Source organism: Lagopus muta, chromosome 1 (assembly GCF_023343835.1).
Source record: "Lagopus muta isolate bLagMut1 chromosome 1, bLagMut1 primary, whole genome shotgun sequence".
NCBI classification, from domain to species: domain Eukaryota; kingdom Metazoa; phylum Chordata; class Aves; order Galliformes; family Phasianidae; genus Lagopus; species Lagopus muta.
The window spans coordinates 188,834,613-188,851,497 of NC_064433.1; positions in this window are offsets into that span (position 1 = coordinate 188,834,613).

Below are 16,885 nucleotides of genomic sequence, written 5' to 3' on the forward strand. Positions count from 1 at the left end.
AACGCCTCTGTGACACAGGGAACGGCCAATGTTACGCCTGCTTCAGCTTGCCCAGGGCATCACAAAAGCAGCTGAGATCTGCTCATGCCCAAATTAAAGCCAGGCTGGTGTTAATTTCATTACTTATCTTTGCAAAAATGTCCCTGTGCAAGGTGGCACCTCTCCACAGCTGAGCAGCAGAGGACAGGAGGGTTACATACTTGGGTCATAGCCTCCTCTGGGCCTCTGGCTCTCAGAGACAAAGGAGGAAGACACACAATCTGTTATATCACAGCCACTCCTGCCTTAGACTCAGCCCTGCCATCCATGTCCCCTGCCATTCCCTCAAATCTCTGTTTCTGCTCACCCACCTTCTCTCCTCTGGCCCGGGTTGGATGACCAGTGGGCCAGTTCATATTATGGCCCTAGGGCCACCAGGACTCCAAAGCCTGTGTGGCACAGGGAAATGACAATGTTATGCCAGATTTGGCATGTCCAGGGCATCACAAAAGCAGCTGCGAACTGATCGTGCCCAAATTACAGCCAGGCTGGTGTTAATTTCATTACTTATCTTGGAATCGATGTCCCTGTGCAAGGTGGCACCTCTCCACAGCTGAGCAGCAGAGGACAGGAGGGTTCCATACTTGAGTCATAGCCTCCTCTGGGCCTCTGGCTCTCAGAGACAAAGGAGGAAGACACACAATCTGTTATATCACAGCCACTCCTGACTTAGACTCAGCCCTGCCATCCATGTCCCCTGCCATTCCCTCAAATCTCTGTTTCTGCTCACCCACCTTCTCTCCTCTGGCCCGGGTTGGATGACCAGTGGACCGGTTCATATTATGGCCCTATGGCCACCAGGACTCCAAAGCCTGTGTGGCACAGGGAAATGACAATGTTATGCCAGATTTGGCATGTCCAGGGCATCACAAAAGCAGCTGCGATCTGCTCGTGCCCAAATTAAAGCCAGGCTGGTGTTAATTTCATTACTTATCTTTGCAAAAATGTCCCTCTGCAAGGTGGCACCTCTCCACAGCTGAGCAGCAGAGGACAGGGGATTTCCATGCTCGGGTCATAGCCTCCTTTGGGCCTCTGGCTCTCAAAGTGAAAAAACGAAGACACATTATCTGTTATATCACAGCCACTGTTGCTTTCATCACTGAGACCCTGCCCTTGCCTTCCATTTATGTCTTTTGGTCATACCTATGCCTCTGCTCACCGACTTTCTCTCCTCTGGCCTGGGCTGGTGAAGCTGTTCTTATTATTGCCCTATGTCCACCAGGATGCCAAAGCTGGTGTAACAATGTTCTTTCTGCTGTGACACGCCCATTGCATCACCAAGGCTGTTGCTAGGGGCTCATGCCAAATTTACTATCACTCTGCTGTTAGTTTTATTACTTATCTTTGTATCAATGTCCCTGGGGAATGTGGTAACCTGGGAATAGAGGTAGAAATGAGGCTTCCATGGTCTTTTAGTGCCCTCCTCTGGGCAATGTGCCCTCCAAGTCAAAAATGAGGTCACACAATCTGTTGCTTCAGAGCCATTCCTGCTTTCTTTCTCAAGCCCTGCCTTTTCTTCCCATGTACTTTGTTGTGCTCTCTCACCTCTGTATCTGCTCTCTAATGCCCCGGCCAAGCAGAGGGGTGCTGCTTTTTCCATCATCTCCCATCCATTGGCCACGTTGCCAATCCTTATTTTACACAGGGAAAGGCCAATGTTATGCCTGCTTCAGCATGTCCAGGACATCACAAAAGCAGCTGCGATCTGATCGTGCCCAAATTACGGCCAGGCTGATGTTAATTTTCATTACTTATCTTGGAATCGATGTCCCTGTGCAAGGTGGTACTTCTCCACAGCTGAGGAATAGAGGACAGGAGGGTTCCATGCTCTGGTCATAGTGTCCTATTGGCTTCTGTATCTCTAAAAAGAGGAGGAGGAGGATGCACGTTTTGTTATATCACAGCCACTCCTTCCTCCATGCCTAAGAACAAGCCCTTCCCTTCCATGTCCTCTGCCTTTCCCTCAAAACTCTCCCTCTGCTCACTCACCTTCTCTCCTCTGTCCTGGAATTGCTGACTGGTGGAGCTGTTATTATTATTTTCCCTTTGCCCACCACAATTCTAAAGCCACTGTGACACAGGGAATTGGCAATGTTATGCCTGCTCTGACATTCCAATGGTATCACCAAGGCTGTTGCTCGAGGCTGATGCCACAATTACTGCCATGGTGGTGTTAGTTTCATTGCTTATCTTTGTATCAGTTATCTTCGTATGAAAAAATTCTACCTTCCCTGGGGAAGGGGGCACATCTCTCCAGGTGAGCAACAGAGGACAGGAGGCTTCCATGCTCAGGTCATGTCCTCCTCTGGGACTTTGGCCCTCCAAGACAAAGGAAGAGGTCACACAATCTGTTGCCTAAAAGCCATTTCTGCCTTCCTGCTCATGCCCTGCCTTTTCTTTCCATGTTTCTTGTTCTGCCCTCTCACCTCTTCATCTGCTCAACATCCGTCTCTCTACTGCCATGGCCAAACAGGGGTTGCTGTTTTTCTTTGTCTCTTACAGCTGACCATGTTGCTAATGCATATGTGACTCAGGGGACATCCAATCTCATGCTTTCTTTGCCATGTCCCTGACACGAGAATGATCTGTAAATTTTTCATCTCTGTGCGCTTGCAGCCATGAAGTCCAACTGTGTTCTGTGCTGCTTTAAAAAAGTGGTGGCCAGCAGGAAGAGGGAGGTTATTTTTCCCCTCCACTCTATTCTTGTGAGGCCCCATCTGCCTTACTGCATCCAGGCCTGTGGCCCCCACTACATGAAGGCTGTGAAGCTCTTGGAGCGGGTCCAGAGAAGGGCCAGTAAGTTGATCGGAGGGCTGGAGCACCTCTTGTACAAGGAAAGGGCTAGGGAACTGGAATTATTTATTTTAGGGAAGAATAGGCTCTGGGGATACCTCATTGTGGCCTTCCAGCACTTGAAGGGAGCCTAGAAACAGGATGGGGAACATCTGTTTACAAGGATGCATTGTGATAGGATAAGGGGGAACATTTCTAAACTGAGACAGGAGAGGTTTAGGTTACATATCAGTGGGAAGTTTTTCACCCAGAGGTTGGTGACGCACCAAAACAGCTTGAACAATTAGGCTGTGGATGCCCCATCCCTGGAGGCATTCAAGGCCAGGCTGGACGTGGCTCTGGGCAGCCTGGCATGGTTGTTGGCGACCCTGCACATAGCAGGGGGTTGAAAGTAAATGATCATTGCAGTCCTTTTCAACTCAGGCCATTCTATAATTCCATGATACTTTGTGTCAATTGACAAAAGGTTGTGATAACAGTGGATAACAGTGGATAACATTATTCTAGGAAATATGTAACCAGAACCTGAATTGGAAATTGAAGTCAGGAAAACTTAAACTAGGAGGAAATAAGATTATTTCAAGTGCCTTTTCTATTTTAAATAATACCACCCTCATAGGGACAGTATCTGTTCCTATAAAGTTAATTATTCTTTTTAATGTAAATTAATGTCAGAAGTTCTTAGGTTTTGAATTTACTTTGTAATACACATAAATAGTGAACTATCTATTCATGGAAATGGATTATACCCAAAGCATTAGATGCATCTCATTCATTTGATGTGACTTTTTCAGTTGTTTATTAAGAGAATCTAAATGACTGCCTTATATAAAACGCCTGCTCTTGGAAGATGGATTGGATAATCTTACTTGGTTAATCTTAATGCGTTTTCTTTTTTTAACTTTAACACAGATGTTCTTCCTTTGTGGGGAGAGAAACAATTAAGTCTTTTGCACTGGACTTTGTATCATTTCTAATCAGTTATTCAGCTCAGATATCAACATGCATAACATTATGGGAACAATAGGCACAAGGAAGAGTTAAAAAATAATGGAATTTTAAATTTCATAACATTGAGCTTGGCAGAGCTGTGGACAAAATAAAGCAGTGAGAGCAGGATGACGGTGATGTGAGAATTGTAATATGTCTGTGAGCCAAGTATTATATTGGTATTTAGGGCTGATGCAGCACAAATGATATGAACAAAAGCTCGAAGTGATAAGTCAGATTATTCTTGGACCGTCACAAAGATTTTGTAACAGTGAGACAAAATGGATCCAGAGATGTTGATTAAAAAAAAAAAAAAGAAAGAAAGAAAAATATTTCCAAGGTCAGGGGAATTTTAATTATGTAGAATTTAAATTACTCTGATTTTGATCAGAATCACAACTCTAAATCCTTACTGACTCCTAACATTGTGCTATTGGGGGAATGGGTATGCTTATGCATGCTCTTGGACAGGCTTCAGAATGTATGTCTAGCTGCTGTTTTGTCTTCTTAAGGTATCATAGAAAATGAAATAATTATGCTTCTTAGATTGAGAAGATTAGTTCTTCTGTGGGGTTAAAGAATTGAGGAAAGCAAAGATTCCTTTATTCCAGATTTCATAATCATCATAATGTAGTTAATGTTGTCTTTGGTTATCAGTGATTTCAGGTGTTTGGATACAGCTCTCAGACATAAGGTTTGAGTTCGTGTTCATCCTGTGTGGACCCAGGAGCTGAGCTTGATGTTCCTTAAGAGTCCCTTCCAACTCAGGATATTCTATGATTTTCTGGTTCTTTAGGCAAGGAACTGCAGAGCTTTGACCCGTTTACGAACTAGAAAGGGCTGAATTCTGTCCAGTAGTACATGTTTGAATGACTAGAGCAGATAATTAGCGGATTTCATCTAGATTATTTTATACACTTGCCTTAGAGGAATTATACATAATTTTTCTGTTTCAACTAGAGTAAAAAGTAAATGAGTGGTACAGATGAGAAGATGAATTATATTCTCAATAACTTTGAGACCTCCCTTCAAATGGACTGAAGTCTACTAACTGAGGCTTACATACACCCAGCAAACTTGTGTAAGCTTATTTTCATTGGAAACTAAGCTCAAAGCAGAACTGAAATCTTTTTTGAAACAAACCCTTCCTTAATATAGGCCAACACTGTAGCAAGTTTATAAATTTGTGTCCAGATTCACAAGTCAAAGTGGATTTGGAGTCAAATCCAGCTGGCGACCGGTCGTGAGTGGTGTTCCGCAGGGGTCGGTGCTGGGGCCTGTCCTCTTCAATATCTTTATTGATGACCTCGATGAGGGCATCGAGTGCACCCTCAGTAAATTCGCAGATGACACCAAATTGGCTGGAAGTGTGGATCTGCCTGGGGGTAGCGAGGCCCTACAGAGGGATCTGGACAGGCTGGAGAGCTGGGCTGGAGCCAATGGGATGAGTTTCAACAAGGCCAAATGCCGGGTCCTGCACTTTGGCCACAACAACCCCAGGCGACGCTACAGGCTTGGGGCGGTGTGGCTGGAGGACTGCGTAGAGGAAATGGACCTGGGGGTATTGATTGATGCTCGGCTGAACATGAGCCGACAGTGTGCCCAGGTGGCCAAGAAGGCCAATGGCATCCTGGCTTGCATCAGAAACAGCGTTGCAAGCAGGAGCAGAGAGGTGATTGTTCCCCTATATTCAGCACTCGTCAGGCCGCACCTCGAGTACTGTGTCCAGTTTTGGGCCCCTCACTGCAAGAAAGATATTGAGGCCCTGGAACGTGTTCAAAGGAGGGCAACGAAGCTGGTGAGGGGTCTGGAACACAGGCCATATGAGGAGAGGCTGAAGGAGCTGGGAATGTTCAGCCTGGAGAAGAGGAGGCTCAGGGGAGACCTTATTGCTCTCTATAACTTCCTGAAGGGAGGTTGTAGTGAGCTGGGGGTCGGCCTCTTCTCTCGTGTCATTAGTGATAGGACCAGGGGGAATGGTTTCAAGCTACGGCAGGGGAGATTCAGGCTGGACATGAGGAAGTATTACTTTTCAGAAAGGGTGGTCAGGCACTGGAATGGACTGCCCAGGGAGGTGGTGGAATCACCGACCCTGGGGGTGTTCAAGGAAAGACTGGATGTTGCGTTGAGGGACATGGTTTAGTAGGAGCTATTGGGAATAGGTGAACGGTTGTCTGGGTGATCTTTTAGGTCTTTTCCAACCTTAGTGATTCTATGATTCTATGATTCTATGATTCTAAGTGCTAAAGAGAAAATGTAGTGCCATGGAGGTCCTAACATTGATTCATAGAAGATGATGGTTGGTATGATCTGCTATGATTTATAATATGGAAACTTCTTTTCTCCCAATAGATCTTTATCCAGAAGAAAATGTCTATATGTAGACAAGGAGAACTAAATTCCCAAGAAATAATTCAGAGATTCTTAAAGCAGATAATTTGGTTGTGATCATCGTAGTTATGATTAGAAAGATTTGTCCCAAGGACTTCATCTGGATCACTTCACTGTTATAATATCAAGAAGTAAAATAAAACAGATGCAAACAAGTTACCCAAAATAAGATCTTGGCAGAAAGATATTGATGAAGGTACAAGTTTCTGAAGTTTCTCTTCTGAAGAAAAAAAAAAGAAATCTATATTAACAGCACTCCTTATTCCAGTGAGTATCACGGATGTACTTTGCAGGCTTAAAGAGACTCCAGTGAATTTCTGAGGGGGGGTAGAGAACATATGGTGAGAGTTAACATGAAATGCAAAATCTGTACTCATTAAGTCAAACAACCTGATGAGATTGCCTTTCCACTTCATCTATTTTTCAGCAGGTTATACAATGGTTAGGACATCCTATAATACGCAGCTGAGAAAGGCTAGAAAGGCTATAGTGCAAAGAAACGTCAGAAAGATTGGAGTCTAACTGCAGGATGAGATCGGCTGCAGAATTTAACAGAGTTCAACACATGGAATTTCTTCATTTTCTGAAGTAAAGGTTTTGCTGGTATATGGCCTTTTCTCCGAGCTGTAACAATGTTATGTGTATGCAGACACATAGACAGCAGCGTGCTTTCATTGTACTTTCAGTGTTTTTGGTGGATGTGTAATTATATATATATATATTCCATGATGTGCTTTTAAATTACAAAATTCCGCAGGATAAATTTCAATAATCAAACATTCTCTTGTGCCTGGTAACTATCTTTTGAAGATCTTCACAGAGGAAACAGAAGATTTATTTCTTATCCAAGTTTTGCACTTACATCAAATACAGAAATTCACATTTTTTAAATCATTCAATTTTAAGATGGTAAGAAAATTGAAAGAGTTAAAATGAGTCAATTATAGATAGGAAGAAAATTGAAAGAGTGAAAACATTTTTTAATAGCCTTACTTACATTCAGGAAAACTGTTGCTGCTGTGTGATAACAGATGAAGTTATACAATTGAATTAGAGATGTAAAATATTTGAAGGATTTTTATGCTCAGTATTCCAAAAACTATAGACAAAATTTGGTGATCGGTGCTTTCTGCACAACCGAGGTTTACTCTTCGGAGAGTTCAAATGGCTCACAGCTTTGGTTGTTACTTGGTCAGTTAAAAACCAGTCTCTTAAATACGAATGAACTGGACACAACATCTAAGCAGCCCTGTGAATCTGGATAACAAATTTAAATGATTAGGGCTAGGAGCTACACACCTTCACACCTGAATATTCTTCTTTTTTTTCTTTTTCTTTTTTTTTCCAAGGGAAAAATTTCAAGTAGAAAAAGGAACACAAAGGCAATGCCACACTTTTTTTTACCAAGCCTTGCAAAGAAAAGGCACTCATTAAATCAGATGATCACATTTGCCATTTAAGAAGAAAGGGAATTAAGAAGAGAGGAAACCTCATCATTCAGTGAAAATAGAAATGTCATCTGCATATAAATGCATAAAACTTTCCACAGCCAGCTGCCAAGTTTCTATTAAGAAGAAAAGTACAGTAAGAGATATAGCACTGACTCTGGTGATAGAGAAAATCAAATTGGCTTTGGGAAAAAAAAATTCTCATAGAATGAAGTTCTGCAGGATCAGTGTGTCAGTGGTGAGGGGAAAAGAGAGACACCAGGCCAGGACATAAGATAGACATAAGATGGTTAGGACACCATTTTCAGAGCAGTGAGAATAAAAGCTCAAGTACTCATGTTTTAACTTACATTTTTTTTCCATCTTGGAGAAGGAATAATAAACAAAATATTCAAACTACAGGATACTAATATTAATTATTCTATAACTGAGATTATTGATTTTCTTGGGTGATAAAATATATTCCTTGTAGAGGGACAATTCTGAAAACAACAGTGGGAAACTGAATGAAGATCAATGAGTGGGAAATCTGAGAAAGAGTTTACTGCTGAGAAATTCAGTAGTGGAACAGTAAAGGATCTGCTCTCTGAGTTGGACTAACTGAAAGGAGGTACTGGCACCTGTGCCTCACACTGCTGCTCTGTGGAGAAGGTTCAACCAGTTCCATGGGCAAGCCAAAACATTTAGGAAATTCTGAGATTTCACATCAATATCTCTTTTGGCCAGAGGATCAAAAATTCATATTATTTTTTACTTATAAGCAGAAAACCCTGGACAACCCATGTAACTTGACTGTGTGTCATTTCCCATGTAACTTGACTGTGAATTTCAGAGGGAGGTTGGGTTGGAATAGTGCAGAACTTTAATCAATTTCCCAAGACCTGCTTGTATGAATTACTCGCCCTTCACCTCATATTAATTCCTTATTTAGCTTGTGAGCTTCTTGGTACTTAAATAGACTCATGTTTATAGCTTTGATATACTCAGGGCATATAAATACATATGTTAGTAAGACAACAGAAGTCTTAAAAATAGGTTAAGTTGAAAGACTTACAGGTCAGGTTGTTGACACAGATTCTTCCTACCCTCACAAGCAACAGAGATGTGGATTCACATAGCATGCTAATCAGAGACTTTAATTTCCTCACTGCATTTAGCAGGATGTGCAGGTTTTGCTTGGTTAAACTTTAAGCAAGGAAGTTTCTAGGCTGGGAAAGATTGTGTGCCACCTGTGTGCCAACACAAGTTTGAATTGGTAAAGGTGGGAGGGGAAGGTGTTTCATCCATGGTTAGAGGAAAGAAGTTGAAAACTGTGTTAGATTTGAATGTTTGAGACTTGGAGCATCCGGAGAAACTGGAGTGGCTTAGCAATATTGCTGGAGGACACAAAGGTAGTACTTTGAAAAGACATCAACCACTACAAATCTCTGAGCACTGGTCAATTTGGCTTAAAAATTGTACAATTAAAAATATTATCCAAGACATTATTGATTGGTAGATTCAGTTTACTCTGTGGCTTTGAACTTACAGGTTTCAGGTTATTTGCATTTTCAAACTCTATTGTTCTACTATGTAATTAGTTGACCTTCATTGATTAAGAATTTCCAATGTCTTCATCTTAATCCTAGAACTGAAAACCAGAGTTTAAAATGAGTACCGAATGTCACTAAAATGACTACAAGAGAAGAGAGACAGAGAGCAACCATGGAGGCAGATCTTGAGTTCATCAGCTTTGGGGATCTCTTACATTTGCCTATAAGTTTGCAGAAGATTGCAGAAGATTTATCTTTGTTGCCTCTCTTTGACCCATCTCCACAGATGGGATACAGAAATCGAAGTTGTGCTTTGAATGCAAATTTCTCTGGAGTTTTTCCCACTTCTCAAGGGTTCCCTTCTTCTCCTGTGGGAGGACTAGAGGTTTTTTTTGTTTGTTTGTTTTGTTTTTTTTGCTTTTTCTTTTTTTTTTTCCAACCATACATTAGAAGTGACAAATCCAAAATACTTTTGCATTCAAGAGTACACTTGCCACTGCTTTGCAGTTACATTTGCATTACATTTCTGGCAATGGTCTTGAATACCTGGCATTGGCTATGACTCATCATTCATTCATTCATTCCTCGAAGGACTTGGTACATCAGCAAGTGGCAAAAAAAATTATTTTCAGGTTCATACTGTTTCTTCCAAGAGGCAGACAGAACACAGGAAATTTTGCTGGAGGAAACAGCTGGGCAATAAAAAAGGAAGGTAAAGCCTAGAAGTCCCAGAAAGTGGGCATATTTCTGTAGCAATTTAACTCATGCAAAGAAAATGACTATCATCAGAAGGGTTAGAAATGACAACATTTATCCAGCTTGTTCAAATAGAAGACAGACAGCTAGTAACCACACTGGACAGTAATTGCTACTGTAATGGAGCCACTTCTGGTGAGTTACAAAACAGCCTCGTGACAGAGAAGAGGGAGATGAAGGGAATGATTATATAGATTAGATCAAAAGCAAGTAACACATGAGATGGAAAGTGAATGCAGTTATGATAGCCAAAGCCTTAGAGATATGAGCGATTCTTTTCTTCCTGATGTTCTTACACCTCTTGCTTCCTATTCAGGGAAGCTACTTAAAAGGAAGTTATTATAAATTACTCACAGTGTTAATTACAGTTGATTGGGTTGATTGGGTTATTTTCAGAAATCAGCCCAATATATGCTCAAGACTGTCTGAAGAGAAGGGCGAACAGTGGGAAGCACTGTCTTCCTACAGAAGGGAAAACTGCAGGCTGAATCCTTAGAATTTTAGTAAGGAAGTGAGATACCTTCTAGACTAATTAAACACTGTCATCAGCACTGCTGTTGGATTTTCATAAGCCAGTCACATATTATAACAGCAATGAGAATGTCCTTGCTCCTCCCCTCTGACATCCCCCAAAGATTCTGTAAATGTCTGTGGGCTGTGTCTTCATAGTCATGTTTTAATGGTATTTCATCAAACTTCACTGACAAAGTTATTGACAAATGACTTTGTGACATCATGATTAACTAAATTAATAGGAGCAAATTCATTGAGAAATACAGACTAACACCCCTTCCTATTTAAATGATACTAACACAGACAAAGACTGGCAGAGCCATTTATCAGCCATTCGTCCTTAATTTGAGACATTTTCAGTGATAAATGTCTGGCCGATTAAAAGGGACAGTCATTCATATTAATTATGGGAGATAAGACTGTCAACACTGAGTTTAACACTTCAAATTCTAGGAAGTAGTTCGGTAAAAGGAATCTTTAGAAGTCTGCCACAGCCAGCTTTGTCAAGCTGGGATGACTGGCCTTTCTCTTAGCAGACATCTAAATCCTTCTTTAATCCAAAAACCACTGGCTCAAGAGGCAAAGGTGAGCCATGCTGGCCCTACAGCAGAGACCAGAGAAACCTGCAGATCCTCCTGCTGGAAACTTCTACAAAGGGCTGTGTTCAAACAGAGAACTGTGTGCCCCTTGAGATCTTTGCTTTAGCAGAGCAGGATAAGAGAACCATGGATGATGAGGGCTCTTTATGACTACATCTGAAGAGCAAGGAAATAAAGGTATGAGAGACTGGTAACTGTGTGGGGTATTGCACACTCATATGCACACAGAGCTACATTAAAAGAGCTAAAAACTACTCCTATGTCAGAATTAAGTTTGAAAGTAAAATCTCAATTCAGTGCTGCATGAATATGCTTTAATGTACAATTTCTAACTTGGACCCTTGTCTCATTTGCAGAAAGTAAAATGTGAGTAGTCACCAAGCATACACCAGCTCAGAAGCAGCAAATAAAGTTCAGCAAGGCCAGAATCACCTGGGAATAGCACCTTATTATGGGAAAAACTGCAGTAAAAGAAAGGCCAACATACAGCTGTTAAAAATTCATGAAACGTAGCTTCCCTTATAGAACATTGCCACTGATGTTTTCCAATTACACTGACATGAGTTTTAACCTGATTGAGATACGTCTCAATAATTAGCTATAGAGACATTTGACTGATGTACTAACATCAGCAAAGAAAAAAAATAACAAAACCAAAAGCATTCCTAATATCTATAATGCTATAATAATGAACAATTAGAAACAGCAGTGTGTTATCTGCATTCTAATTGCTTACTGTAGTACTCAGAGAAGTTTCATCCAGAATGTATTTTTGCTTGGGTTCTTACTCAAAGTCCATTGACAGCAACAGAAAATGTTGTTGGCTTTTATAGGCTTTGGGTGAAGTCTTAGATTATGAATAAGCACAGAAAGCAATGCTAGAATTGCAATTTTTTCAGAAGAGAAAAACAGAGACCCCTATGTCTGTGTCTTAAATTCATTCCATACTGCAGCTGATCCCTGTGGTCCTAAAGCATGAAATGTATGGAAGCTACTGCATGTGCTGTGCTGTGCTGACGTTTCTTTGGTGGCATTTTCTTCATATGGTTGGCAGAACAATTTGTAAAACGAAGCCACTTCTTCACCTCAGCTGTTATGGAGGCAAGGGCTGTACCATCTTCTGTCTCCTTACATGGGGATTAGCTTCAGCTTAGTTCAACCTGCAAACAAAGCTAACGTGCCCTCTGAGCAGCTGTTGAAGGAAGAAAGGAACTCACACACTAAGCTCCCTAATCTGTCATTGGCAGAGGTTACGGTAACCTTATAGCAGAGGCAACCCCTATGGATATACCAGATGGCAAAATAAGAGGGAACAAATTGCTCACTGGAGAAGACAGTCCTATTGTGTAGTTTATTGTCAGGTCCAGTCCCAGCATAGGCCCTGTGAAACATAACTTCCAACAGCCGTGAATGAAGTTGTGGTTTTAAATCCTGCTGGGATAGCAGGTGTGCAGGCAGTCTGGGAGTGAAAGGACTGCTCCAATTGCTGCAATGAGAGCTGCCTGAATTCAATGTGAGGAAATAACCTGACTTTCCATGAGCTTTGACTCAGACTTCAAGACCAAAGTGTGAAATGAGGCAGAATCAGGGAACTTTAGTTACCTCCTTAAAGAAGTACCTCAGGTTACTGTTAAATGTATTCCAATCTATTTTGCTTACAGCTGTTCATTCATACCCCTTCATTTACTCTACGTAGACAGCATAAACATATATTTTGCATAGTTGTGTTTTGTTTTTTTTGTCTCATTACAGATGAATGATTTTGGCTGAAAACAATAACATTATGCATGAATTGCCAGAATAAGGTATAGATCACATTTTTTTCCTGTATTATTCTTTCTTTTAACGTGCTTTAATGTTGCAATTAAACTTCCTTGAGTTGGACTCATCAATGTTTTAAAAATAATTCTATATCTTTATAGTTAAGAGTTCTGAATACCCAACCTTCTCTGGCTTTCTGTTTCATCTACATTCAGGTCAATTCATTAGCTGACAGAAATCCAACCAGATAAAATATTGGCATCTATTTGTGTACTTCAGGATTGTTCAACCAACTCACTCTATTATCCCAATTTGTAAGGCTGGCTAGCTAAGTGTGCCATCTGTATTACAGTGACACATTGTATAATCACTAGAAAATAAAACAAATCTCCCATAACGTAGCAGTTCAGTCATCCTGCTACAAGAAATAAAATGAGTGTGTGTACCATTACTTACTTGTTTGTGGTGGATAATTGTTTATTTGTACTTTAATTTCTCCACTACATGTGTTAGGATGTGTTAAGCAGTAAGAATAGCTGTATTGAATTGATTACCTCCTTTAATTAAGTGTTGGTTTTTGGGGACCTGTATGATGAGTTTTTAATTTTGTGAAGTATGTGGGAGGAGAGAAGTGTCAATAACTGCTGGAACAGGCATTAGTTAAATGTTTTCAGTCTCAATAAAGTGTAGATAAAAAAAAGCAAAGTAGACCTGGAATAATATTCACAGAGATTTTTCATTGCACTCAGGGATGATGAAGGACATTAGACCTTACTTTCCCAAGATGATATCTATATTACACAATTAAGAATGAGATCCACTGTGAGATTTAAATATTTAGGTTTGCCTTTGGGCATTTCTCACATTTGCATTGTGTCTCCCTTCTCAAGAATGTATGGGAATATAGGTGCATGTCCAATGGTTTGTTGTAATGCGAAATGTTAGGATCCTTCCTTGAGTAACTCAGCATTTCTCATATTGAATGTGAACTGTGAGAAAGAACTGGAGATCTATCAGTATTCATGATTTTTTGCTTATCTCCTCATTAAAACCCAGTCACTTTACCACCAGTTTACTGCAGAATTTTTGTCTGGGTTGAATGACATGATCAACCCTTGTGACTCCAGGCAAGGGTTCAGTTTTAACAATAGAGATAGTAGAGGAGATTGGAGTGTAACCTAAGATATTAGCTTAATAATACAGCTGTAGAATTCTCAGTTACATAACTACCTACCTATGAATGGCCTTTGTCTTCAGATATCTTCCTTAAAATAAATATCAATTTTAGAATCCTTCTGTCAAATGATGTTAGGAACAGAAACAGATTGTGTCTAAACCTTAGCTGATGAATCTTTTCAGTCCTGGGAAGAACATGTGTTTAATCACTGATTATCAAACTGGACAGGATGGAAAGTTGGGTGAAGAGGAACCCAAAGAGGTTCAACAAGGGCAAATGTTCCTACACTTCTTACACTTGAGAAGTAGTAACCACATGCAACAGTACAGGTAGGGGCTGATTTACTGGAAAGGAGCCTTGTGGAGAAGGACCTGGGTGTTCTGGTGGACAACAGGCTGGCCATGAGCCAGAGGTGTGCCCTTGAGGCAAAGAAGGCCAATGGTGTTCCTGGGGTTCATTAGAAAGAATGTAGTCAGCAGAATGAGAGAGGTGGTTCTCCCCCTCTACTCTGCCTTGATGAGGTCACATCTGGAGTAATGTGTCCAGTTCTGGAGTTCCCAGTTCAAGAAGGACAGGGAATTTTAAGACAGAGTTCAGTGGAGGGTCACAAAGATGATTAGGGGCCTGAAGCATCTCTCTTATGAGGATTTTAAATTAATGTGGAGTTAAGGATAAAGTTTCAAGGTCCTCTTAGTTCCATCCAGATAATAGAAATCGGTGTAACGCTATTACAGATGTGGTGGCACGTTAGCTTCATTAGAAAATAATAGAAGGAAATAGCATAGAATTGAAAGTACTTGGTCACCATGAAAAATCAGCCATGATATTTCACTGACCCAGGAACTGTCAATATATTGCTAACTGCCATGTAATTTCAAATAGCAGGTAAATAATTAATTCTATTGAAAATTCAATTGAAATTTCTGAATTACAAGTTACTTGGAAAAGTGATGGTCTATTACATCCAAACAGAATGTAACAGAATCTTGCATTGTCACTGGTGATTTTTAATGGATGTGTGTGGACTCTCTAAAACCTTATTAATAAATCCATCACATGTTTTATTAATAATATTAAAATAGTCAAGATATTTTATTAATAATATTATTAATAATACAATTCCAGACTTTTAAAAATACAAAGTATATTAAAAAGAGTATGTCTATTAATTTGGGTCAAAATACAACAGAATTTTTTTTATTGGTGAATTTTCAGAGTGCATACTTTCACTGTCAAATAATTATATTGTTACAGATAATTTTAATCACAGACGTGGTGATATATATAATTAATTTCAATTCTGAATGTATTCTGCTTTTGGTTGTGTTTACTGATGACGTTTCTTCTCCCTGCTCACAAAAGTAATTGCAGATGTGTATTTATTTGTCTATTTGTGAAATAGCTGCCATTGCTTCATGTACTTGTGTTTGTATATATGAATTTGGGCATTGATATAATGGAATACTAAGTACATTTTACACTAGTAATCCTTCACTGGAAACTATAAATAAATGTTGTGGAGCAGAAAAAAAAATACAGAAAAAAACCAACCCTGTGTGATTTGAGTGACTGGCTGTGCTCCATGAGATTGCTGGCTTTCCTGGAGTTTGACCGGTGATCAGATCTTGTGCTGGAGAGCTGTCAATTTTGCCCACAGTAAATGAAGTGTAAAGCCAGGGAACTATTTGTGAACAGCAATTAAACTAATGGAATAAGAAATAAAAATATGTTCCGGGATAATTGGCCAACAAAAAGGAGGGACTAATTAATCATGGTAATTGACTGATTTTATCAGCTCTATTGAGCAGGATCTATTACAAAGGAGTGATTAAGTATTTGCACCCTTTAAGTCAATCAATGAGTTGCTTATGTACTGAACCACTAGTATTTGAATATTTTCAGTGTATTGAGAATTTAATATATTTTCAGTCTTTTAAATCTCTGGCATTCCTATGAGAATCTTTTTCCAGTATTTGAAAAAAATATATTTATACATATATATATACAATATATGCATGTATATATTATTACAAAGTTGTAACATTCATTCTGTGTTTCCACCAGCACCAACCATATCAGACCTCTGACTCTTTAACATTTCTTTCTTTAGGATCAATATCATTTCAGCAGCATGTCTTCCTGGCTTTTGGTCTAACAAAAAATAACAGAAGATCCTTCTAGAACACCTTGACTATAGTCTGATAAAAAATATAGGGAAAAGAATTTCACACACAGAGATTTTGACAGCATACTTGTCTAGAAAATTCTAAATATTGCTAAAGAAGTACTAAACCATGCAAATTTATTACATGTGAGAGTTCTCATGACGTCTCTCAGAACTATTGCACTCTTGAAAAATGTTATAGTTTAAGATTGTATATTTGCTTTACAAAGAAAATGACTAGTATGAATTTTGTTTGGATTGCACCACTGGACACAGTTCACAGGATTTGCCATCAGACAAGTCTAGCTGCATAATTAGTCTATTTCATTGTAAAATAGCATGCACATCAAGAGTTCTCTATCAGCCTTAGTATGCCTTTCTGATGTTGGCATCCAGGATCAGGGCAGTTAGGAGCTCATGCCTTGTGATTGCATTACCTAAACTAATTTATTTAGATTTTTAGTGGTCTTGTTGCTCAGATCATCACCCAAGTCAAATTCCACATAAGCAGGTTTAAAACAAATGGAAAATCACTTTTTACGTCCAGGTGTTCAAGGTGCTCTGGCTTTCTATCTCCATGGATGCCATTCTTGAAATGCTCTTCTGTTCAGTCCTGGCAGAAAAAAAAACCACTTATCTTCAGCTATACACTCAGATCCTCAACAGAAATACAGATTCTTGCTACTACTCAAATCAGCATATTCTAGGCAGGTTTCCAAGGC